The sequence below is a fragment of the Ochlerotatus camptorhynchus genome, unplaced genomic scaffold, assembly GCF_037179485.1.
Source record: "Ochlerotatus camptorhynchus isolate MF236.1 unplaced genomic scaffold, CSIRO-AGI_Acam_v1.1 ptg000340l, whole genome shotgun sequence".
Classification (NCBI taxonomy): Eukaryota; Metazoa; Arthropoda; class Insecta; order Diptera; family Culicidae; genus Ochlerotatus; species Ochlerotatus camptorhynchus.
In genome coordinates, this window is record NW_027040828.1 from 1 (window position 1) to 27699 (window position 27699).

Genomic DNA, 27699 nt, shown 5'->3' on the forward strand with positions numbered 1-27699 from the left:
CGGATATAAAAATTTCGACCATCTGAACACCCCCCAAATCGCGATTAGAGCCATATTAACGGAGATAAATCGATTTAAAGGTTTGGGAAACCCACCAGCCAACAAATAAAAGATTTTGAAATATTTTATACTGGGAAATCCGGATATAAAAATTTCGACCATCTGAACACCCCCCAAATCGCGATTAGAGCCATATTAACGGAGATAAATCGATTTAAAGGTTTGGGAAACCCACCAGCCAAAAAATAAAAGATTTTGAAATATTTTATACTGGGAAATCCGGATATAAAAATTTCGACCATCTGAACACCCCCCAAATCGCGATTAGAGCCATATTAACGGAGATAAATCGATTTAAAGGTTTGGGAAACCCACCAGCCAACAAATAAAAGATTTTGAAATATTTTATACTAGGAAATCCGGATATAAAAATTTCGACCATCTGAAACACCCCCCAAATCGCGATTAGAGCCATATTAACGGAGATAAATCGATTTAAAGGTTTGGGAAACCCACCAGCCAACAAATAAAATCGCGATTAGAGCCATATTAACGGAGATAAATCGATTTAAAGGTTTGGTAAACCCACCAGCCAACAAATAAAAGATTTTGAAATATTTTATACTAGGAAATCCGGATATAATAATTTCGACCATCTGAACACCCCCCAAATCGCGATTAGAGCCATATTAACGGAGATAAATCGATTTAAAGGTTTGGGAAACCCACCAGCCAACAAATAAAAGATTTTGAAATATTTTATACTGGGAAATCCGGATATAAAAATTTCGACCATCTGAACACCCCCCAAATCGCGATTAGAGCCATATTAACGGAGATAAATCGATTTAAAGGTTTGGGAAACCCACCAGCCAACAAATAAAAGATTTTGAAATATTTTATACTGGGAAATCCGGATATAAAAATTTCGACCATCTGAACACCCCCCAAATCGCGATTAGAGCCATATTAACGGAGATAAATCGATTTAAAGGTTTAGATTAGCGATTAGAGCCATATTAATAAGTAGAAATTTTAAAAATTTCGACCATCTGAACACCCCCCAAATCGCGATTAGAGCCATATTAACGGAGATAAATCGATTTAAAGGTTTGGGAAACCCACCAGCCAACAAATAAAAGATTTTGAAATATTTTATACTGGGAAATCCGGATATAAAAATTTCGACCATCTGAACACCCCCCAAATCGCGATTAGAGCCATATTAACGGAGATAAATCGATTTAAAGGTTTGGGAAACCCACCAGCCAACAAATAAAAGATTTTGAAATATTTTATACTGGAAATCCGGATATAAAAATTTCGACCATCTGAACACCCCCCAAATCGCGATTAGAGCCATATTAACGGAGATAAATCGATTTAAAGGTTTGGGAAACCCACCAGCCAACAAATAAAAGATTTTGAAATATTTTATACTGGGAAATCCGGATATAAAAATTTCGACCATCTGAACACCCCCCAAATCGCGATTAGAGCCATATTAACGGAGATAAATCGATTTAAAGGTTTGGGAAACCCACCAGCCAACAAATAAAAGATTTTGAAATATTTTATACTGGGAAATCCGGATATAAAAATTTCGACCATCTGAACACCCCCCAAATCGCGATTAGAGCCATATTAACGGAGATAAATCGATTTAAAGGTTTGGGAAACCCACCAGCCAACAAATAAAAGATTTTGAAATATTTTATACTGGGAAATCCGGATATAAAAATTTCGACCATCTGAACACCCCCCAAATCGCGATTAGAGCCATATTAACGGAGATAAATCGATTTAAAGGTTTGGGAAACCCACCAGCCAACAAATAAAAGATTTTGAAATATTTTATACTGGGAAATCCGGATATAAAAATTTCGACCATCTGAACACCCCCCAAATCGCGATTAGAGCCATATTAACGGAGATAAATCGATTTAAACCCAGCCAACAAATAAAAGATTTTGAAATATTTTATACTGGGAAATCCGGATATAAAAATTTCGACCATCTGAACACCCCCCAAATCGCGATTAGAGCCATATTAACGGAGATAAATCGATTTAAAGGTTTGGGAAACCCACCAGCCAACAAATAAAATATTTTGAAATATTTTATACTGGGAAATCCGGATATAAAAATTTCGACCATCTGAACACCCCCCAAATCGCGATTAGAGCCATATTAACGGAGATAAATCGATTTAAAGGTTTGGGAAACCCACCAGCCAACAAATAAAAGATTTTGAAATATTTTATACTGGGAAATCCGGATATAAAAATTTCGACCATCTGAACACCCCCCAAATCACGATTAGAGCCATATTAACGGAGATAAATCGATTTAAAGGTTTGGGAAACCCACCAGCCAACAAATAAAAGATTTTGAAATATTTTATACTGGGAAATCCGGATATAAAAATTTCGACCATCTGAACACCCCCCAAATCGCGATTAGAGCCATATTAACGGAGATAAATCGATTTAAAGGTTTGGGAAACCCACCAGCCAACAAATAAAAGATTTTGAAATATTTTATACTGGGAAATCCGGATATAAAAATTTCGACCATCTGAACACCCCCCAAATCGCGATTAGAGCCATATTAACGGAGATAAATCGATTTAAAGGTTTGGGAAACCCACCAGCCAACAAATAAAAGATTTTGAAATATTTTATACTGGGAAATCCGGATATAAAAATTTCGACCATCTGAACACCCCCCAAATCGCGATTAGAGCCATATTAACGGAGATAAATCGATTTAAAGGTTTGGGAAACCCACCAGCCAACAAATAAAAGATTTTGAAATATTTTATACTGGGAAATCCGGATATAAAAATTTCGACCATCTGAACACCCCCCAAATCGCGATTAGAGCCATATTAACGGAGATAAATCGATTTAAAGGTTTGGGAAACCCACCAGCCAACAAATAAAATCGCGATTAGAGCCATATTAACGGAGATAAATCGATTTAAAGGTTTGGTAAACCCACCAGCCAACAAATAAAAGATTTTGAAATATTTTATACTGGGAAATCCGGATATAAAAATTTCGACCATCTGAACACCCCCCAAATCGCGATTAGAGCCATATTAACGGAGATAAATCGATTTAAAGGTTTGGGAAACCCACCAGCCAACAAATAAAAGATTTTGAAATATTTTATACTGGGAAATCCGGATATAAAAATTTCGACCATCTGAACACCCCCCAAATCGCGATTAGAGCCATATTAACGGAGATAAATCGATTTAAAGGTTTGGGAAACCCACCAGCCAACAAATAAAAGATTTTGAAATATTTTATACTGGGAAATCCGGATATAAAAATTTCGACCATCTGAACACCCCCCAAATCGCGATTAGAGCCATATTAACGGAGATAAATCGATTTAAAGGTTTGGGAAACCCACCAGCCAACAAATAAAAGATTTTGAAATATTTTATACTGGGAAATCCGGATATAAAAATTTCGACCATCTGAACACCCCCCAAATCACGATTAGAGCCATATTAACGGAGATAAATCGATTTAAAGGTTTGGGAAACCCACCAGCCAACAAATAAAAGATTTTGAAATATTTTATACTGGGAAATCCGGATATAAAAATTTCGACCATCTGAACACCCCCCAAATCGCGATTAGAGCCATATTAACGGAGATAAATCGATTTAAACCCAGCCAACAAATAAAAGATTTTGAAATATTTTATACTGGGAAATCCGGATATAAAAATTTCGACCATCTGAACACCCCCCAAATCGCGATTAGAGCCATATTAACGGAGATAAATCGATTTAAAGGTTTGGGAAACCCACCAGCCAACAAATAAAAGATTTTGAAATATTTTATACTGGGAAATCCGGATATAAAAATTTCGACCATCTGAACACCCCCCAAATCACGATTAGAGCCATATTAACGGAGATAAATCGATTTAAACCCAGCCAACAAATAAAAGATTTTGAAATATTTTATACTGGGAAATCCGGATATAAAAATTTCGACCATCTGAACACCCCCCAAATCGCGATTAGAGCCATATTAACGGAGATAAATCGATTTAAAGGTTTGGGAAACCCACCAGCCAACAAATAAAAGATTTTGAAATATTTTATACTGGGAAATCCGGATATAAAAATTTCGACCATCTGAACACCCCCCAAATCGCGATTAGAGCCATATTAACGGAGATAAATCGATTTAAAGGTTTGGGAAACCCACCAGCCAACAAATAAAAGATTTTGAAATATTTTATACTGGGAAATCCGGATATAAAAATTTCGACCATCTGAACACCCCCCAAATCGCGATTAGAGCCATATTAACGGAGATAAATCGATTTAAAGGTTTGGGAAACCCACCAGCCAACAAATAAAAGATTTTGAAATATTTTATACTGGGAAATCCGGATATAAAAATTTCGACCATCTGAACACCCCCCAAATCGCGATTAGAGCCATATTAACGGAGATAAATCGATTTAAAGGTTTGGGAAACCCACCAGCCAAAAAATAAAAGATTTTGAAATATTTTATACTGGGAAATCCGGATATAAAAATTTCGACCATCTGAACACCCCCCAAATCGCGATTAGAGCCATATTAACGGAGATAAATCGATTTAAAGGTTTGGGAAACCCACCAGCCAACAAATAAAAGATTTTGAAATATTTTATACTAGGAAATCCGGATATAAAAATTTCGACCATCTGAACACCCCCCAAATCGCGATTAGAGCCATATTAACGGAGATAAATCGATTTAAAGGTTTGGGAAACCCACCAGCCAACAAATAAAATCGCGATTAGAGCCATATTAACGGAGATAAATCGATTTAAAGGTTTGGTAAACCCACCAGCCAACAAATAAAAGATTTTGAAATATTTTATACTAGGAAATCCGGATATAATAATTTCGACCATCTGAACACCCCCCAAATCGCGATTAGAGCCATATTAACGGAGATAAATCGATTTAAAGGTTTGGGAAACCCACCAGCCAACAAATAAAAGATTTTGAAATATTTTATACTGGGAAATCCGGATATAAAAATTTCGACCATCTGAACACCCCCCAAATCGCGATTAGAGCCATATTAACGGAGATAAATCGATTTAAAGGTTTGGGAAACCCACCAGCCAACAAATAAAAGATTTTGAAATATTTTATACTGGGAAATCCGGATATAAAAATTTCGACCATCTGAACACCCCCCAAATCGCGATTAGAGCCATATTAACGGAGATAAATCGATTTAAAGGTTTAGATTAGCGATTAGAGCCATATTAATAAGTAGAAATTTTAAAAATTTCGACCATCTGAACACCCCCCAAATCGCGATTAGAGCCATATTAACGGAGATAAATCGATTTAAAGGTTTGGGAAACCCACCAGCCAACAAATAAAAGATTTTGAAATATTTTATACTGGGAAATCCGGATATAAAAATTTCGACCATCTGAACACCCCCCAAATCGCGATTAGAGCCATATTAACGGAGATAAATCGATTTAAAGGTTTGGGAAACCCACCAGCCAACAAATAAAAGATTTTGAAATATTTTATACTGGAAATCCGGATATAAAAATTTCGACCATCTGAACACCCCCCAAATCGCGATTAGAGCCATATTAACGGAGATAAATCGATTTAAAGGTTTGGGAAACCCACCAGCCAACAAATAAAAGATTTTGAAATATTTTATACTGGGAAATCCGGATATAAAAATTTCGACCATCTGAACACCCCCCAAATCGCGATTAGAGCCATATTAACGGAGATAAATCGATTTAAAGGTTTGGGAAACCCACCAGCCAACAAATAAAAGATTTCGAAATATTTTATACTGGGAAATCCGGATATAAAAATTTCGACCATCTGAACACCCCCCAAATCGCGATTAGAGCCATATTAACGGAGATAAATCGATTTAAAGGTTTGGGAAACCCACCAGCCAACAAATAAAAGATTTTGAAATATTTTATACTGGGAAATCCGGATATAAAAATTTCGACCATCTGAACACCCCCCAAATCGCGATTAGAGCCATATTAACGGAGATAAATCGATTTAAAGGTTTGGGAAACCCACCAGCCAACAAATAAAAGATTTTGAAATATTTTATACTGGGAAATCCGGATATAAAAATTTCGACCATCTGAACACCCCCCAAATCGCGATTAGAGCCATATTAACGGAGATAAATCGATTTAAACCCAGCCAACAAATAAAAGATTTTGAAATATTTTATACTGGGAAATCCGGATATAAAAATTTCGACCATCTGAACACCCCCCAAATCGCGATTAGAGCCATATTAACGGAGATAAATCGATTTAAAGGTTTGGGAAACCCACCAGCCAACAAATAAAATATTTTGAAATATTTTATACTGGGAAATCCGGATATAAAAATTTCGACCATCTGAACACCCCCCAAATCGCGATTAGAGCCATATTAACGGAGATAAATCGATTTAAAGGTTTGGGAAACCCACCAGCCAACAAATAAAAGATTTTGAAATATTTTATACTGGGAAATCCGGATATAAAAATTTCGACCATCTGAACACCCCCCAAATCACGATTAGAGCCATATTAACGGAGATAAATCGATTTAAAGGTTTGGGAAACCCACCAGCCAACAAATAAAAGATTTTGAAATATTTTATACTGGGAAATCCGGATATAAAAATTTCGACCATCTGAACACCCCCCAAATCGCGATTAGAGCCATATTAACGGAGATAAATCGATTTAAAGGTTTGGGAAACCCACCAGCCAACAAATAAAAGATTTTGAAATATTTTATACTGGGAAATCCGGATATAAAAATTTCGACCATCTGAACACCCCCCAAATCGCGATTAGAGCCATATTAACGGAGATAAATCGATTTAAAGGTTTGGGAAACCCACCAGCCAACAAATAAAAGATTTTGAAATATTTTATACTGGGAAATCCGGATATAAAAATTTCGACCATCTGAACACCCCCCAAATCGCGATTAGAGCCATATTAACGGAGATAAATCGATTTAAAGGTTTGGGAAACCCACCAGCCAACAAATAAAAGATTTTGAAATATTTTATACTGGGAAATCCGGATATAAAAATTTCGACCATCTGAACACCCCCCAAATCGCGATTAGAGCCATATTAACGGAGATAAATCGATTTAAAGGTTTGGGAAACCCACCAGCCAACAAATAAAATCGCGATTAGAGCCATATTAACGGAGATAAATCGATTTAAAGGTTTGGTAAACCCACCAGCCAACAAATAAAAGATTTTGAAATATTTTATACTGGGAAATCCGGATATAAAAATTTCGACCATCTGAACACCCCCCAAATCGCGATTAGAGCCATATTAACGGAGATAAATCGATTTAAAGGTTTGGGAAACCCACCAGCCAACAAATAAAAGATTTTGAAATATTTTATACTGGGAAATCCGGATATAAAAATTTCGACCATCTGAACACCCCCCAAATCGCGATTAGAGCCATATTAACGGAGATAAATCGATTTAAAGGTTTGGGAAACCCACCAGCCAACAAATAAAAGATTTTGAAATATTTTATACTGGGAAATCCGGATATAAAAATTTCGACCATCTGAACACCCCCCAAATCGCGATTAGAGCCATATTAACGGAGATAAATCGATTTAAAGGTTTAGATTAGCGATTAGAGCCATATTAATAAGTAGAAATTTTAAAAATTTCGACCATCTGAACACCCCCCAAATCGCGATTAGAGCCATATTAACGGAGATAAATCGATTTAAAGGTTTGGGAAACCCACCAGCCAACAAATAAAAGATTTTGAAATATTTTATACTGGGAAATCCGGATATAAAAATTTCGACCATCTGAACACCCCCCAAATCGCGATTAGAGCCATATTAACGGAGATAAATCGATTTAAAGGTTTGGGAAACCCACCAGCCAACAAATAAAAGATTTTGAAATATTTTATACTGGGAAATCCGGATATAAAAATTTCGACCATCTGAACACCCCCCAAATCACGATTAGAGCCATATTAACGGAGATAAATCGATTTAAGGGTTTGGGAAACCCACCAGCCAACAAATAAAAGATTTTGAAATATTTTATACTGGGAAATCCGGATATAAAAATTTCGACCATCTGAACACCCCCCAAATCGCGATTAGAGCCATATTAACGGAGATAAATCGATTTAAAGGTTTGGGAAACCCACCAGCCAACAAATAAAAGATTTTGAAATATTTTATACTGGGAAATCCGGATATAAAAATTTCGACCATCTGAACACCCCCCAAATCGCGATTAGAGCCATATTAACGGAGATAAATCGATTTAAAGGTTTGGGAAACCCACCAGCCAACAAATAAAAGATTTTGAAATATTTTATACTGGGAAATCCGGATATAAAAATTTCGACCATCTGAACACCCCCCAAATCGCGATTAGAGCCATATTAACGGAGATAAATCGATTTAAAGGTTTGGGAAACCCACCAGCCAACAAATAAAAGATTTTGAAATATTTTATACTAGGAAATCCGGATATAAAAATTTCGACCATCTGAACACCCCCCAAATCGCGATTAGAGCCATATTAACGGAGATAAATCGATTTAAAGGTTTGGGAAACCCACCAGCCAACAAATAAAAGATTTTGAAATATTTTATACTGGGAAATCCGGATATAAAAATTTCGACCATCTGAACACCCCCCAAATCGCGATTAGAGCCATATTAACGGAGATAAATCGATTTAAAGGTTTGAGAAACCCACCAGCCAACAAATAAAAGATTTTGAAATATTTTATACTGGGAAATCCGGATATAAAAATTTCGACCATCTGAACACCCCCCAAATCGCGATTAGAGCCATATTAACGGAGATAGATCGATTTAAAGGTTTGGGAAACCCACCAGCCAACAAATAAAAGATTTTGAAATGTTTTATACTGGGAAATCCGGATATAAAAATTTCGACCATCTGAACACCCTCCAAATCGCGATTAGAGCCATATTAACGGAGATAAATCGATTTAAAGGTTTGGGAAACCCACCAGCCAACAAATAAAAGATTTTGAAATATTTTATACTGGGAAATCCGGATATAAAAATTTCGACCATCTGAACACCCCCCAAATCGCGATTAGAGCCATATTAACGGAGATAAATCGATTTAAAGGTTTGGGAAACCCACCAGCCAACAAATAAAAGATTTTGAAATATTTTATACTTAGAAATCCGGATATAAAAATTTCGACCATCTGAACACCCCCCAAATCGCGATTAGAGCCATATTAACGGAGATAAATCGATTTAAAGGTTTGGGAAACCCACCAGCCAACAAATAAAAGATTTTGAAATATTTTATACTGGGAAATCCGGATATAAAAATTTCGACCATCTGAACACCCCCCAAATCGCGATTAGAGCCATATTAACGGAGATAAATCGATTTAAAGGTTTGGGAAACCCACCAGCCAACAAATAAAAGATTTTGAAATATTTTATACTGGGAAATCCGGATATAAAAATTTCGACCATCTGAACACCCCCCAAATCGCGATTAGAGCCATATTAACGGAGATAAATCGATTTAAAGGTTTGGGAAACCAACCAGCCAACAAATAAAAGATTTTGAAATATTTTATACTGGGAAATCCGGATATAAAAATTTCGACCATCTGAACACCCCCCAAATCGCGATTAGAGCCATATTAACGGAGATAAATCGATTTAAAGGTTTGGGAAACCCACCAGCCAACAAATAAAAGATTTTGAAATATTTTATACTGGGAAATCCGGATATAAAAATTTCGACCATCTGAACACCCCCCAAATCGCGATTAGAGCCATATTAACGGAGATAAATCGATTTAAAGGTTTGGGAAACCCACCAGCCAACAAATAAAAGATTTTGAAATATTTTATACTGGGAAATCCGGATATAAAAATTTCGACCATCTGAACACCCCCCAAATCGCGATTAGAGCCATATTAACAGAGATAAATCGATTTAAAGGTTTGGGAAACCCACCAGCCAACAAATAAAAGATTTTGAAATATTTTATACTGGGAAATCCGGATATAAAAATTTCGACCATCTGAACACCCTCCAAATCGCGATTAGAGCCATATTAACGGAGATAAATCGATTTAAAGGTTTGGGAAACCCACCAGCCAACAAATAAAAGATTTTGAAATATTTTATACTGGGAAATCCGGATATACAAATTTCGACCATCTGAACACCCCCCAAATCGCGATTAGAGCCATATTAACGGAGATAAATCGATTTAAAGGTTTGGGAAACCCACCAGCCAACAAATAAAAGATTTTGAAATATTTTATACTGGGAAATCCGGATATAAAAATTTCGACCATCTGAACACCCCCCAAATCGCGATTAGAGCCATATTAACGGAGATAAATCGATTTAAAGGTTTGGGAAACCCACCAGCCAACAAATAAAAGATTTTGAAATATTTTATACTGGGAAATCCGGATATAAAAATTTCGACCATCTGAACACCCCCCAAATCGCGATTAGAGCCATATTAACGGAGATAAATCGATTTAAAGGTTTGGGAAACCCACCAGCCAACAAATAAAAGATTTTGAAATATTTTATACTGGGAAATCCGGATATAAAAATTTCGACCATCTGAACACCCCCCAAATCGCGATTAGAGCCATATTAACGGAGATAAATCGATTTAAAGGTTTGGGAAACCCACCAGCCAACAAATAAAAGATTTTGAAATATTTTATACTGGGAAATCCGGATATAAAAATTTCGACCATCTGAACACCCCCAAATCGCGATTAGAGCCATATTAACGGAGATAAATCGATTTAAAGGTTTGGGAAACCAACCAGCCAACAAATAAAAGATTTTGAAATATTTTATACTGGGAAATCCGGATATAAAAATTTCGACCATCTGAACACCCCCCAAATCGCGATTAGAGCCATATTAACGGAGATAAATCGATTTAAAGGTTTGGAAAACCAACCAGCCAACAAATAAAAGATTTTGAAATGTTTTATACTGGGAAATCTGAATATAAAAATTTCGACCATCTGAACACCCCCCAAATCGCGATTAGAGCCATATTAACGGAGATAAATCGATTTAAAGGTTTGGGAAACCCACCAGCCAACAAATAAAAGATTTTGAAATATTTTATATTGGTATATCCGGATATAAAAATTTCGACCATCTGAACACCCCCCAAATCGCGATTAGAGCCATATTAACGGAGATAAATCGATTTAAAGGTTTGGGAAACCCACCAGCCAACAAATAAAAGATTTTGAAATATTTTATACTGGGAAATCCGGATATAAAAATTTCGACCATCTGAACACCCCCCAAATCGCGATTAGAGCCATATTAACGGAGATAAATCGATTTAAAGGTTTGGAAAACCAACCAGCCAACAAATAAAAGATTTTGAAATATTTTATACTGGGAAATCTGGATATAAAAATTTCGACCATCTGAACACCCCCAAAATCGCGATTAGAGCCATATTAACGGAGATAAATCGATTTAAAGGTTTGGGAAACCCACCAGCCAACAAATAAAAGATTTTGAAATATTTTATACTGGGAAATCCGGATATAAAAATTTCGACCATCTGAACACCCCCCAAATCGCGATTAGAGCCATATTAACGGAGATAAATCGATTTAAAGGTTTGGGAAACCCACCAGCCAACAAATAAAAGATTTTGAAATATTTTATACTGGGAAATCCGGATATAAAAATTTCGACCATCTGAACACCCCCCAAATCGCGATTAGAGCCATATTAACGGAGATTAATCGATTTATAGGTTTGGAAAACCCACCAGCCAACAAATAAAATATTTTGAAATATTTTATACTGGGAAATCCGGATATAAAAATTTCGACCATCTGAACGCCCCCCAAATCGCGATTAGAGCCATATTAACGGAGATAAATCGATTTAAAGGTTTGGGAAACCCACCAGTCAACAAATAAAAGATTTTGAAATATTTTATACTGGGAAATCCGGATATAAAAATTTCGACCATCTGAACACCCCCCAAATCGCGATTAGAGCCATATTAACGGAGATAAATCGATTTAAAGGTTTGGGAAACCCACCAGCCAACAAATAAAAGATTTTGAAATGTTTTATACTGGGAAATCTGGATATAAAAATTTCGACCATCTGAACACCCCCCAAATCGCGATTAGAGCCATATTAACGGAGATAAATCGATTTAAAGGTTTGGGAAACCCACCAGCCAACAAATAAAAGATTTTGAAATGTTTTATACTGGGAAATCTGGATATAAAAATTTCGACCATCTGAACACCCCCCAAATCGCGATTAGAGCCATATTAACGGAGATAAATCGATTTAAAGGTTTGGGAAACCCACCAGCCAACAAATAAAAGATTTTGAAATGTTTTATACTGGGAAATCTGGATATAAAAATTTCGACCATCTGAACACCCCCCAAATCGCGATTAGAGCCATATTAACGGAGATAAATCGATTTAAAGGTTTGGGAAACCCACCAGCCAACAAATAAAAGATTTTGAAATGTTTTATACTGGGAAATCCGGATATAAAAATTTCGACCATCTGAACGCCCCCCAAATCGCGATTAGAGCCATATTAACGGAGATAAATCGATTTAAAGGTTTGGGAAACCCACCAGTCAACAAATAAAAGATTTTGAAATATTTTATACTGGGAAATCCGGATATAAAAATTTCGACCATCTGAACACCCCCCAAATCGCGATTAGAGCCATATTAACGGAGATAAATCGATTTAAAGGTTTGGGAAACCCACCAGTCAACAAATAAAAGATTTTGAAATATTTTATACTGGGAAATCCGGATATAAAAATTTCGACCATCTGAACACCCCCCAAATCGCGATTAGAGCCATATTAACGGAGATAAATCGATTTAAAGGTTTGGGAAACCCACCAGCCAACAAATAAAAGATTTTGAAATGTTTTATACTGGGAAATCCGGATATAAAAATTTCGACCATCTGAACACCCCCCAAATCGCGATTAGAGCCATATTAACGGAGATAAATCGATTTAAAGGTTTGGGAAACCCACCAGCCAACAAATAAAAGATTTTGAAATGTTTTATACTGGGAAATCTGGATATAAAAATTTCGACCATCTGAACACCCCCCAAATCGCGATTAGAGCCATATTAACGGAGATAAATCGATTTAAAGGTTTGGGAAACCCACCAGCCAACAAATAAAAGATTTTGAAATGTTTTATACTGGGAAATCCGGATATAAAAATTTCGACCATCTGAACGCCCCCCAAATCGCGATTAGAGCCATATTAACGGAGATAAATCGATTTAAAGGTTTGGGAAACCCACCAGTCAACAAATAAAAGATTTTGAAATATTTTATACTGGGAAATCCGGATATAAAAATTTCGACCATCTGAACACCCCCCAAATCGCGATTAGAGCCATATTAACGGAGATAAATCGATTTAAAGGTTTGGGAAACCCACCAGTCAACAAATAAAAGATTTTGAAATATTTTATACTGGGAAATCCGGATATAAAAATTTCGACCATCTGAACGCCCCCCAAATCGCGATTAGAGCCATATTAACGGAGATAAATCGATTTAAAGGTTTGGGAAACCCACCAGTCAACAAATAAAAGATTTTGAAATATTTTATACTGGGAAATCCGGATATAAAAATTTCGACCATCTGAACACCCCCCAAATCGCGATTAGAGCCATATTAACGGAGATAAATCGATTTAAAGGTTTGGGAAACCCACCAGCCAACAAATAAAAGATTTTGAAATGTTTTATACTGGGAAATCTGGATATAAAAATTTCGACCATCTGAACACCCCCCAAATCGCGATTAGAGCCATATTAACGGAGATAAATCGATTTAAAGGTTTGGGAAACCCACCAGCCAACAAATAAAAGATTTTGAAATGTTTTATACTGGGAAATCTGGATATAAAAATTTCGACCATCTGAACACCCCCCAAATCGCGATTAGAGCCATATTAACGGAGATAAATCGATTTAAAGGTTTGGGAAACCCACCAGCCAACAAATAAAAGATTTTGAAATGTTTTATACTGGGAAATCTGGATATAAAAATTTCGACCATCTGAACACCCCCCAAATCGCGATTAGAGCCATATTAACGGAGATAAATCGATTTAAAGGTTTGGGAAACCCACCAGCCAACAAATAAAAGATTTTGAAATGTTTTATACTGGGAAATCCGGATATAAAAATTTCGACCATCTGAACGCCCCCCAAATCGCGATTAGAGCCATATTAACGGAGATAAATCGATTTAAAGGTTTGGGAAACCCACCAGTCAACAAATAAAAGATTTTGAAATATTTTATACTGGGAAATCCGGATATAAAAATTTCGACCATCTGAACACCCCCCAAATCGCGATTAGAGCCATATTAACGGAGATAAATCGATTTAAAGGTTTGGGAAACCCACCAGTCAACAAATAAAAGATTTTGAAATATTTTATACTGGGAAATCCGGATATAAAAATTTCGACCATCTGAACACCCCCCAAATCGCGATTAGAGCCATATTAACGGAGATAAATCGATTTAAAGGTTTGGGAAACCCACCAGCCAACAAATAAAAGATTTTGAAATGTTTTATACTGGGAAATCCGGATATAAAAATTTCGACCATCTGAACACCCCCCAAATCGCGATTAGAGCCATATTAACGGAGATAAATCGATTTAAAGGTTTGGGAAACCCACCAGCCAACAAATAAAAGATTTTGAAATATTTTATACTGGGAAATCCGGATATAAAAATTTCGACCATCTGAACACCCCCCAAATCGCGATTAGAGCCATATTAACGGAGATAAATCGATTTAAAGGTTTGGAAAACCAACCAGCCAACAAATAAAAGATTTTGAAATATTTTATACTGGGAAATCTGGATATAAAAATTTCGACCCTCTGAACACCCCCCAAATCACGATTAGAGCCATATTAACGGAGATAAATCGATTTATAGGTTTGGAAAATCCACCAGCCAACAAATAAAATATTTTGAAATATTTTATACTGGGAAATCTGGATATAAAAATTTCGACCATCTGAACACCCCCCAAATCGCGATTAGAGCCATATTAACGGAGATAAATCGATTTAAAGGTTTGGGAAACCCACCAGCCAACAAATAAAAGATTTTGAAATGTTTTATACTGGGAAATCTGGATATAAAAATTTCGACCATCTGAACACCCCCCAAATCGCGATTAGAGCCATATTAACGGAGATAAATCGATTTAAAGGTTTGGGAAACCCACCAGCCAACAAATAAAAGATTTTGAAATATTTTATACTGGGAAATCCGGATATAAAAATTTCGACCATCTGAACACCCCCCAAATCGCGATTAGAGCCATATTAACGGAGATAAATCGATTTAAAGGTTTGGAAAACCAACCAGCCAACAAATAAAAGATTTTGAAATGTTTTATACTGGGAAATCTGGATATAAAAATTTCGACCATCTGAACACCCCCCAAATCGCGATTAGAGCCATATTAACGGAGATAAATCGATTTAAAGGTTTGGGAAACCCACCAGTCAACAAATAAAAGATTTTGAAATATTTTATACTGGGAAATCCGGATATAAAAATTTCGACCATCTGAACACCCCCCAAATCGCGATTAGAGCCATATTAACGGAGATAAATCGATTTAAAGGTTTGGGAAACCCACCAGCCAACAAATAAAAGATTTTGAAATATTTTATACTGGGAAATCCGGATATAAAAATTTCGACCATCTGAACACCCCCCAAATCGCGATTAGAGCCATATTAACGGAGATAAATCGATTTAAAGGTTTGGGAAACCCACCAGCCAACAAATAAAAGATTTTGAAATATTTTATACTGGGAAATCCGGATATAAAAATTTCGACCATCTGAACACCCCCCAAATCGCGATTAGAGCCATATTAACAGAGATAAATCGATTTAAAGGTTTGGGAAACCCACCAGCCAACAAATAAAAGATTTTGAAATATTTTATACTGGGAAATCCGGATATAAAAATTTCGACCATCTGAACACCCTCCAAATCGCGATTAGAGCCATATTAACGGAGATAAATCGATTTAAAGGTTTGGGAAACCCACCAGCCAACAAATAAAAGATTTTGAAATATTTTATACTGGGAAATCCGGATATACAAATTTCGACCATCTGAACACCCCCCAAATCGCGATTAGAGCCATATTAACGGAGATAAATCGATTTAAAGGTTTGGGAAACCCACCAGCCAACAAATAAAAGATTTTGAAATATTTTATACTGGGAAATCCGGATATAAAAATTTCGACCATCTGAACACCCCCCAAATCGCGATTAGAGCCATATTAACGGAGATAAATCGATTTAAAGGTTTGGGAAACCCACCAGCCAACAAATAAAAGATTTTGAAATATTTTATACTGGGAAATCCGGATATAAAAATTTCGACCATCTGAACACCCCCCAAATCGCGATTAGAGCCATATTAACGGAGATAAATCGATTTAAAGGTTTGGGAAACCCACCAGCCAACAAATAAAAGATTTTGAAATATTTTATACTGGGAAATCCGGATATAAAAATTTCGACCATCTGAACACCCCCCAAATCGCGATTAGAGCCATATTAACAGAGATAAATCGATTTAAAGGTTTGGGAAACCCACCAGCCAACAAATAAAAGATTTTGAAATATTTTATACTGGGAAATCCGGATATAAAAATTTCGACCATCTGAACACCCTCCAAATCGCGATTAGAGCCATATTAACGGAGATAAATCGATTTAAAGGTTTGGGAAACCCACCAGCCAACAAATAAAAGATTTTGAAATATTTTATACTGGGAAATCCGGATATACAAATTTCGACCATCTGAACACCCCCCAAATCGCGATTAGAGCCATATTAACGGAGATAAATCGATTTAAAGGTTTGGGAAACCCACCAGCCAACAAATAAAAGATTTTGAAATATTTTATACTGGGAAATCCGGATATAAAAATTTCGACCATCTGAACACCCCCCAAATCGCGATTAGAGCCATATTAACGGAGATAAATCGATTTAAAGGTTTGGGAAACCCACCAGCCAACAAATAAAAGATTTTGAAATATTTTATACTGGGAAATCCGGATATAAAAATTTCGACCATCTGAACACCCCCCAAATCGCGATTAGAGCCATATTAACGGAGATAAATCGATTTAAAGGTTTGGGAAACCCACCAGCCAACAAATAAAAGATTTTGAAATATTTTATACTGGGAAATCCGGATATAAAAATTTCGACCATCTGAACACCCCCCAAATCGCGATTAGAGCCATATTAACGGAGATAAATCGATTTAAAGGTTTGGGAAACCCACCAGCCAACAAATAAAAGATTTTGAAATATTTTATACTGGGAAATCCGGATATAAAAATTTCGACCATCTGAACACCCCCAAATCGCGATTAGAGCCATATTAACGGAGATAAATCGATTTAAAGGTTTGGGAAACCAACCAGCCAACAAATAAAAGATTTTGAAATATTTTATACTGGGAAATCCGGATATAAAAATTTCGACCATCTGAACACCCCCCAAATCGCGATTAGAGCCATATTAACGGAGATAAATCGATTTAAAGGTTTGGAAAACCAACCAGCCAACAAATAAAAGATTTTGAAATGTTTTATACTGGGAAATCTGAATATAAAAATTTCGACCATCTGAACACCCCCCAAATCGCGATTAGAGCCATATTAACGGAGATAAATCGATTTAAAGGTTTGGGAAACCCACCAGCCAACAAATAAAAGATTTTGAAATATTTTAAACTGGGAAATCCGGATATAAAAATTTCGACCATCTGAACACCCCCCAAATCGCGATTAGAGCCATATTAACGGAGATAAATCGATTTAAAGGTTTGGGAAACCCACCAGCCAACAAATAAAAGATTTTGAAATATTTTATACTGGGAAATCCGGATATAAAAATTTCGACCATCTGAACACCCCCCAAATCGCGATTAGAGCCATATTAACGGAGATAAATCGATTTAAAGGTTTGGGAAACCCACCAGCCAACAAATAAAAGATTTTGAAATATTTTATACTGGGAAATCCGGATATAAAAATTTCGACCATCTGAACACCCCCCAAATCGCGATTAGAGCCATATTAACGGAGATAAATCGATTTATAGGTTTGGAAAACCCACCAGCCAACAAATAAAATATTTTGAAATATTTTATACTGGGAAATCCGGATATAAAAATTTCGACCATCTGAACGCCCCCCAAATCGCGATTAGAGCCATATTAACGGAGATAAATCGATTTAAAGGTTTGGGAAACCCACCAGTCAACAAATAAAAGATTTTGAAATATTTTATACTGGGAAATCCGGATATAAAAATTTCGACCATCTGAACACCCCCCAAATCGCGATTAGAGCCATATTAACGGAGATAAATCGATTTAAAGGTTTGGGAAACCCACCAGCCAACAAATAAAAGATTTTGAAATGTTTTATACTGGGAAATCTGGATATAAAAATTTCGACCATCTGAACACCCCCCAAATCGCGATTAGAGCCATATTAACGGAGATAAATCGATTTAAAGGTTTGGGAAACCCACCAGCCAACAAATAAAAGATTTTGAAATGTTTTATACTGGGAAATCTGGATATAAAAATTTCGACCATCTGAACACCCCCCAAATCGCGATTAGAGCCATATTAACGGAGATAAATCGATTTAAAGGTTTGGGAAACCCACCAGCCAACAAATAAAAGATTTTGAAATATTTTATACTGGGAAATCCGGATATAAAAATTTCGACCATCTGAACACCCCCCAAATCGCGATTAGAGCCATATTAACGGAGATAAATCGATTTAAAGGTTTGGGAAACCCACCAGCCAACAAATAAAAGATTTTGAAATATTTTATACTGGGAAATCCGGATATAAAAATTTCGACCATCTGAACACCCCCCAAATCGCGATTAGAGCCATATTAACGGAGATAAATCGATTTATAGGTTTGGAAAACCCACCAGCCAACAAATAAAATATTTTGAAATATTTTATACTGGGAAATCCGGATATAAAAATTTCGACCATCTGAACGCCCCCCAAATCGCGATTAGAGCCATATTAACGGAGATAAATCGATTTAAAGGTTTGGGAAACCCACCAGTCAACAAATAAAAGATTTTGAAAAATTTTATACTGGGAAATCCGGATATAAAAATTTCGACCATCTGAACACCCCCCAAATCGCGATTAGAGCCATATTAACGGAGATAAATCGATTTAAAGGTTTGGGAAACCCACCAGCCAACAAATAAAAGATTTTGAAATATTTTATACTGGGAAATCCGGATATAAAAATTTCGACCATCTGAACACCCCCCAAATCGCGATTAGAGCCATATTAACGGAGATAAATCGATTTATAGGTTTGGAAAACCCACCAGCCAACAAATAAAATATTTTGAAATATTTTATACTGGGAAATCCGGATATAAAAATTTCGACCATCTGAACGCCCCCCAAATCGCGATTAGAGCCATATTAACGGAGATAAATCGATTTAAAGGTTTGGGAAACCCACCAGTCAACAAATAAAAGATTTTGAAATATTTTATACTGGGAAATCCGGATATAAAAATTTCGACCATCTGAACACCCCCCAAATCGCGATTAGAGCCATATTAACGGAGATAAATCGATTTAAAGGTTTGGGAAACCCACCAGCCAACAAATAAAAGATTTTGAAATGTTTTATACTGGGAAATCTGGATATAAAAATTTCGACCATCTGAACACCCCCCAAATCGCGATTAGAGCCATATTAACGGAGATAAATCGATTTAAAGGTTTGGGAAACCCACCAGCCAACAAATAAAAGATTTTGAAATGTTTTATACTGGGAAATCTGGATATAAAAATTTCGACCATCTGAACACCCCCCAAATCGCGATTAGAGCCATATTAACGGAGATAAATCGATTTAAAGGTTTGGGAAACCCACCAGCCAACAAATAAAAGATTTTGAAATGTTTTATACTGGGAAATCTGGATATAAAAATTTCGACCATCTGAACACCCCCCAAATCGCGATTAGAGCCATATTAACGGAGATAAATCGATTTAAAGGTTTGGGAAACCCACCAGCCAACAAATAAAAGATTTTGAAATGTTTTATACTGGGAAATCCGGATATAAAAATTTCGACCATCTGAACGCCCCCCAAATCGCGATTAGAGCCATATTAACGGAGATAAATCGATTTAAAGGTTTGGGAAACCCACCAGTCAACAAATAAAAGATTTTGAAATATTTTATACTGGGAAATCCGGATATAAAAATTTCGACCATCTGAACACCCCCCAAATCGCGATTAGAGCCATATTAACGGAGATAAATCGATTTAAAGGTTTGGGAAACCCACCAGTCAACAAATAAAAGATTTTGAAATATTTTATACTGGGAAATCCGGATATAAAAATTTCGACCATCTGAACACCCCCCAAATCGCGATTAGAGCCATATTAACGGAGATAAATCGATTTAAAGGTTTGGGAAACCCACCAGCCAACAAATAAAAGATTTTGAAATGTTTTATACTGGGAAATCCGGATATAAAAATTTCGACCATCTGAACACCCCCCAAATCGCGATTAGAGCCATATTAACGGAGATAAATCGATTTAAAGGTTTGGGAAACCCACCAGCCAACAAATAAAAGATTTTGAAATGTTTTATACTGGGAAATCTGGATATAAAAATTTCGACCATCTGAACACCCCCCAAATCGCGATTAGAGCCATATTAACGGAGATAAATCGATTTAAAGGTTTGGGAAACCCACCAGCCAACAAATAAAAGATTTTGAAATGTTTTATACTGGGAAATCCGGATATAAAAATTTCGACCATCTGAACGCCCCCCAAATCGCGATTAGAGCCATATTAACGGAGATAAATCGATTTAAAGGTTTGGGAAACCCACCAGTCAACAAATAAAAGATTTTGAAATATTTTATACTGGGAAATCCGGATATAAAAATTTCGACCATCTGAACACCCCCCAAATCGCGATTAGAGCCATATTAACGGAGATAAATCGATTTAAAGGTTTGGGAAACCCACCAGTCAACAAATAAAAGATTTTGAAATATTTTATACTGGGAAATCCGGATATAAAAATTTCGACCATCTGAACGCCCCCCAAATCGCGATTAGAGCCATATTAACGGAGATAAATCGATTTAAAGGTTTGGGAAACCCACCAGTCAACAAATAAAAGATTTTGAAATATTTTATACTGGGAAATCCGGATATAAAAATTTCGACCATCTGAACACCCCCCAAATCGCGATTAGAGCCATATTAACGGAGATAAATCGATTTAAAGGTTTGGGAAACCCACCAGCCAACAAATAAAAGATTTTGAAATGTTTTATACTGGGAAATCTGGATATAAAAATTTCGACCATCTGAACACCCCCCAAATCGCGATTAGAGCCATATTAACGGAGATAAATCGATTTAAAGGTTTGGGAAACCCACCAGCCAACAAATAAAAGATTTTGAAATGTTTTATACTGGGAAATCTGGATATAAAAATTTCGACCATCTGAACACCCCCCAAATCGCGATTAGAGCCATATTAACGGAGATAAATCGATTTAAAGGTTTGGGAAACCCACCAGCCAACAAATAAAAGATTTTGAAATGTTTTATACTGGGAAATCTGGATATAAAAATTTCGACCATCTGAACACCCCCCAAATCGCGATTAGAGCCATATTAACGGAGATAAATCGATTTAAAGGTTTGGGAAACCCACCAGCCAACAAATAAAAGATTTTGAAATGTTTTATACTGGGAAATCCGGATATAAAAATTTCGACCATCTGAACGCCCCCCAAATCGCGATTAGAGCCATATTAACGGAGATAAATCGATTTAAAGGTTTGGGAAACCCACCAGTCAACAAATAAAAGATTTTGAAATATTTTATACTGGGAAATCCGGATATAAAAATTTCGACCATCTGAACACCCCCCAAATCGCGATTAGAGCCATATTAACGGAGATAAATCGATTTAAAGGTTTGGGAAACCCACCAGTCAACAAATAAAAGATTTTGAAATATTTTATACTGGGAAATCCGGATATAAAAATTTCGACCATCTGAACACCCCCCAAATCGCGATTAGAGCCATATTAACGGAGATAAATCGATTTAAAGGTTTGGGAAACCCACCAGCCAACAAATAAAAGATTTTGAAATGTTTTATACTGGGAAATCCGGATATAAAAATTTCGACCATCTGAACACCCCCCAAATCGCGATTAGAGCCATATTAACGGAGATAAATCGATTTAAAGGTTTGGGAAACCCACCAGCCAACAAATAAAAGATTTTGAAATATTTTATACTGGGAAATCCGGATATAAAAATTTCGACCATCTGAACACCCCCCAAATCGCGATTAGAGCCATATTAACGGAGATAAATCGATTTAAAGGTTTGGAAAACCAACCAGCCAACAAATAAAAGATTTTGAAATATTTTATACTGGGAAATCCGGATATAAAAATTTCGACCATCTGAACACCCCCCAAATCGCGATTAGAGCCATATTAACGGAGATAAATCGATTTAAAGGTTTGGGAAACCCACCAGCCAACAAATAAAAGATTTTGAAATATTTTATACTGGGAAATCCGGATATAAAAATTTCGACCATCTGAACACCCCCCAAATCACGATTAGAGCCATATTAACGGAGATAAATCGATTTAAAGGTTTGGGAAACCCACCAGCCAACAAATAAAAGATTTTGAAATATTTTATACTGGGAAATCCGGATATAAAAATTTCGACCATCTGAACACCCCCCAAATCGCGATTAGAGCCATATTAACGGAGATAAATCGATTTAAAGGTTTGGGAAACCCACCAGCCAACAAATAAAAGATTTTGAAATATTTTATACTGGGAAATCCGGATATAAAAATTTCGACCATCTGAACACCCCCCAAATCGCGATTAGAGCCATATTAACGGAGATAAATCGATTTAAAGGTTTGGGAAACCCACCAGCCAACAAATAAAAGATTTTGAAATATTTTATACTGGGAAATCCGGATATAAAAATTTCGACCATCTGAACACCCCCCAAATCGCGATTAGAGCCATATTAACGGAGATAAATCGATTTAAAGGTTTGGGAAACCCACCAGTCAACAAATAAAAGATTTTGAAATGTTTTATACTGGGAAATCTGGATATAAAAATTTCGACCATCTGAACACCCCCCAAATCGCGATTAGAGCCATATTAACGGAGATAAATCGATTTATAGGTTTGGAAAACCCACCAGCCAACAAATAAAATATTTTGAAATATTTTATACTGGGAAATCCGGATATAAAAATTTCGACCATCTGAACGCCCCCCAAATCGCGATTAGAGCCATATTAACGGAGATAAATCGATTCAAAGGTTTGGGAAACCCACCAGTCAACAAATAAAAGATTTTGAAATATTTTATACTGGGAAATCCGGATATAAAAATTTCGACCATCTGAACACCCCCCAAATCGCGATTAGAGCCATATTAACGGAGATAAATCGATTTAAAGGTTTGGGAAACCCACCAGCCAACAAATAAAAGATTTTGAAATGTTTTATACTGGGAAATCTGGATATAAAAATTTCGACCATCTGAACACCCCCCAAATCGCGATTAGAGCCATATTAACGGAGATAAATCGATTTAAAGGTTTGGGAAACCCACCAGCCAACAAATAAAAGATTTTGAAATGTTTTATACTGGGAAATCTGGATATAAAAATTTCGACCATCTGAACACCCCCAAAATCGCGATTAGAGCCATATTAACGGAGATAAATCGATTTAAAGGTTTGGGAAACCCACCAGCCAACAAATAAAAGATTTTGAAATATTTTATACTGGGAAATCCGGATATAAAAATTTCGACCATCTGAACACCCCCCAAATCGCGATTAGAGCCATATTAACGGAGATAAATCGATTTAAAGGTTTGGGAAACCCACCAGCCAACAAATAAAAGATTTTGAAATATTTTATACTGGGAAATCCGGATATAAAAATTTCGACCATCTGAACACCCCCCAAATCGCGATTAGAGCCATATTAACGGAGATAAATCGATTTATAGGTTTGGAAAACCCACCAGCCAACAAATAAAATATTTTGAAATATTTTATACTGGGAAATCCGGATATAAAAATTTCGACCATCTGAACGCCCCCCAAATCGCGATTAGAGCCATATTAACGGAGATAAATCGATTTAAAGGTTTGGGAAACCCACCAGTCAACAAATAAAAGATTTTGAAATATTTTATACTGGGAAATCCGGATATAAAAATTTCGACCATCTGAACACCCCCCAAATCGCGATTAGAGCCATATTAACGGAGATAAATCGATTTAAAGGTTTGGGAAACCCACCAGCCAACAAATAAAAGATTTTGAAATGTTTTATACTGGGAAATCTGGATATAAAAATTTCGACCATCTGAACACCCCCCAAATCGCGATTAGAGCCATATTAACGGAGATAAATCGATTTAAAGGTTTGGGAAACCCACCAGCCAACAAATAAAAGATTTTGAAATGTTTTATACTGGGAAATCTGGATATAAAAATTTCGACCATCTGAACACCCCCCAAATCGCGATTAGAGCCATATTAACGGAGATAAATCGATTTAAAGGTTTGGGAAACCCACCAGCCAACAAATAAAAGATTTTGAAATGATTTATACTGGGAAATCTGGATATAAAAATTTCGACCATCTGAACACCCCCCAAATCGCGATTAGAGCCATATTAACGGAGATAAATCGATTTAAAGGTTTGGGAAACCCACCAGCCAACAAATAAAAGATTTTGAAATGTTTTATACTGGGAAATCCGGATATAAAAATTTCGACCATCTGAACGCCCCCCAAATCGCGATTAGAGCCATATTAACGGAGATAAATCGATTTAAAGGTTTGGGAAACCCACCAGTCAACAAATAAAAGATTTTGAAATATTTTATACTGGGAAATCCGGATATAAAAATTTCGACCATCTGAACACCCCCCAAATCGCGATTAGAGCCATATTAACGGAGATAAATCGATTTAAAGGTTTGGGAAACCCACCAGTCAACAAATAAAAGATTTTGAAATATTTTATACTGGGAAATCCGGATATAAAAATTTCGACCATCTGAACACCCCCCAAATCGCGATTAGAGCCATATTAACGGAGATAAATCGATTTAAAGGTTTGGGAAACCCACCAGCCAACAAATAAAAGATTTTGAAATGTTTTATACTGGGAAATCCGGATATAAAAATTTCGACCATCTGAACACCCCCCAAATCGCGATTAGAGCCATATTAACGGAGATAAATCGATTTAAAGGTTTGGGAAACCCACCAGCCAACAAATAAAAGATTTTGAAATGTTTTATACTGGGAAATCTGGATATAAAAATTTCGACCATCTGAACACCCCCCAAATCGCGATTAGAGCCATATTAACGGAGATAAATCGATTTAAAGGTTTGGGAAACCCACCAGCCAACAAATAAAAGATTTTGAAATGTTTTATACTGGGAAATCTGGATATAAAAATTTCGACCATCTGAACACCCCCCAAATCGCGATTAGAGCCATATTAACGGAGATAAATCGATTTAAAGGTTTGGGAAACCCACCAGCCAACAAATAAAAGATTTTGAAATGTTTTATACTGGGAAATCTGGATATAAAAATTTCGACCATCTGAACACCCCCCAAATCGCGATTAGAGCCATATTAACGGAGATAAATCGATTTAAAGGTTTGGGAAACCCACCAGCCAACAAATAAAAGATTTTGAAATGTTTTATACTGGGAAATCCGGATATAAAAATTTCGACCATCTGAACGCCCCCCAAATCGCGATTAGAGCCATATTAACGGAGATAAATCGATTTAAAGGTTTGGGAAACCCACCAGTCAACAAATAAAAGATTTTGAAATATTTTATACTGGGAAATCCGGATATAAAAATTTCGACCATCTGAACACCCCCCAAATCGCGATTAGAGCCATATTAACGGAGATAAATCGATTTAAAGGTTTGGGAAACCCACCAGTCAACAAATAAAAGATTTTGAAATATTTTATACTGGGAAATCCGGATATAAAAATTTCGACCATCTGAACACCCCCCAAATCGCGATTAGAGCCATATTAACGGAGATAAATCGATTTAAAGGTTTGGGAAACCCACCAGCCAACAAATAAAAGATTTTGAAATGTTTTATACTGGGAAATCCGGATATAAAAATTTCGACCATCTGAACACCCCCCAAATCGCGATTAGAGCCATATTAACGGAGATAAATCGATTTAAAGGTTTGGGAAACCCACCAGCCAACAAATAAAAGATTTTGAAATATTTTATACTGGGAAATCCGGATATAAAAATTTCGACCATCTGAACACCCCCCAAATCGCGATTAGAGCCATATTAACGGAGATAAATCGATTTAAAGGTTTGGAAAACCAACCAGCCAACAAATAAAAGATTTTGAAATATTTTATACTGGGAAATCTGGATATAAAAATTTCGACCCTCTGAACACCCCCCAAATCACGATTAGAGCCATATTAACGGAGATAAATCGATTTATAGGTTTGGAAAATCCACCAGCCAACAAATAAAATATTTTGAAATATTTTATACTGGGAAATCCGGATATAAAAATTTCGACCATCTGAACGCCCCCCAAATCGCGATTAGAGCCATATTAACGGAGATAAATCGATTTAAAGGTTTGGGAAACCCACCAGTCAACAAATAAAAGATTTTGAAATATTTTATACTGGGAAATCCGGATATAAAAATTTCGACCATCTGAACACCCCCCAAATCGCGATTAGAGCCATATAAACGGAGATAAATCGATTTATAAGTTTGGAAAACCCACCAGCCAACAAATAAAAAATTTTGAAATATTTTACACTGGGCAATCCGGATATAAAATTTTCGACCATCTGAACACCCCCCAAATCGCGATTAGAGCCATATTAACGGAGATAAATCGATTTAAAGGTTTGGGAAACCCACCAGCCAACAAATAAAAGATTTTGAAATATTTTATACTGGGAAATCCGGATATAAAAATTTCGACCATCTGAACACCCCCCAAATCGCGATTAGAGCCATATTAACGGAGATAAATCGATTTAAAGGTTTGGGAAACCCACCAGCCAACAAATAAAAGATTTTGAAATATTTTATACTGGGAAATCCGGATATAAAAATTTCGACCATCTGAACACCCCCCAAATCGCGATTAGAGCCATATTAACGGAGATAAATCGATTTAAAGGTTTGGAAAACCAACCAGCCAACAAATAAAAGATTTTGAAATATTTTATACTGGGAAATCTGGATATAAAAATTTCGACCCTCTGAACACCCCCCAAATCGCGATTAGAGCCATATTAACGGAGATAAATCGATTTATAGGTTTGGAAAACCCACCAG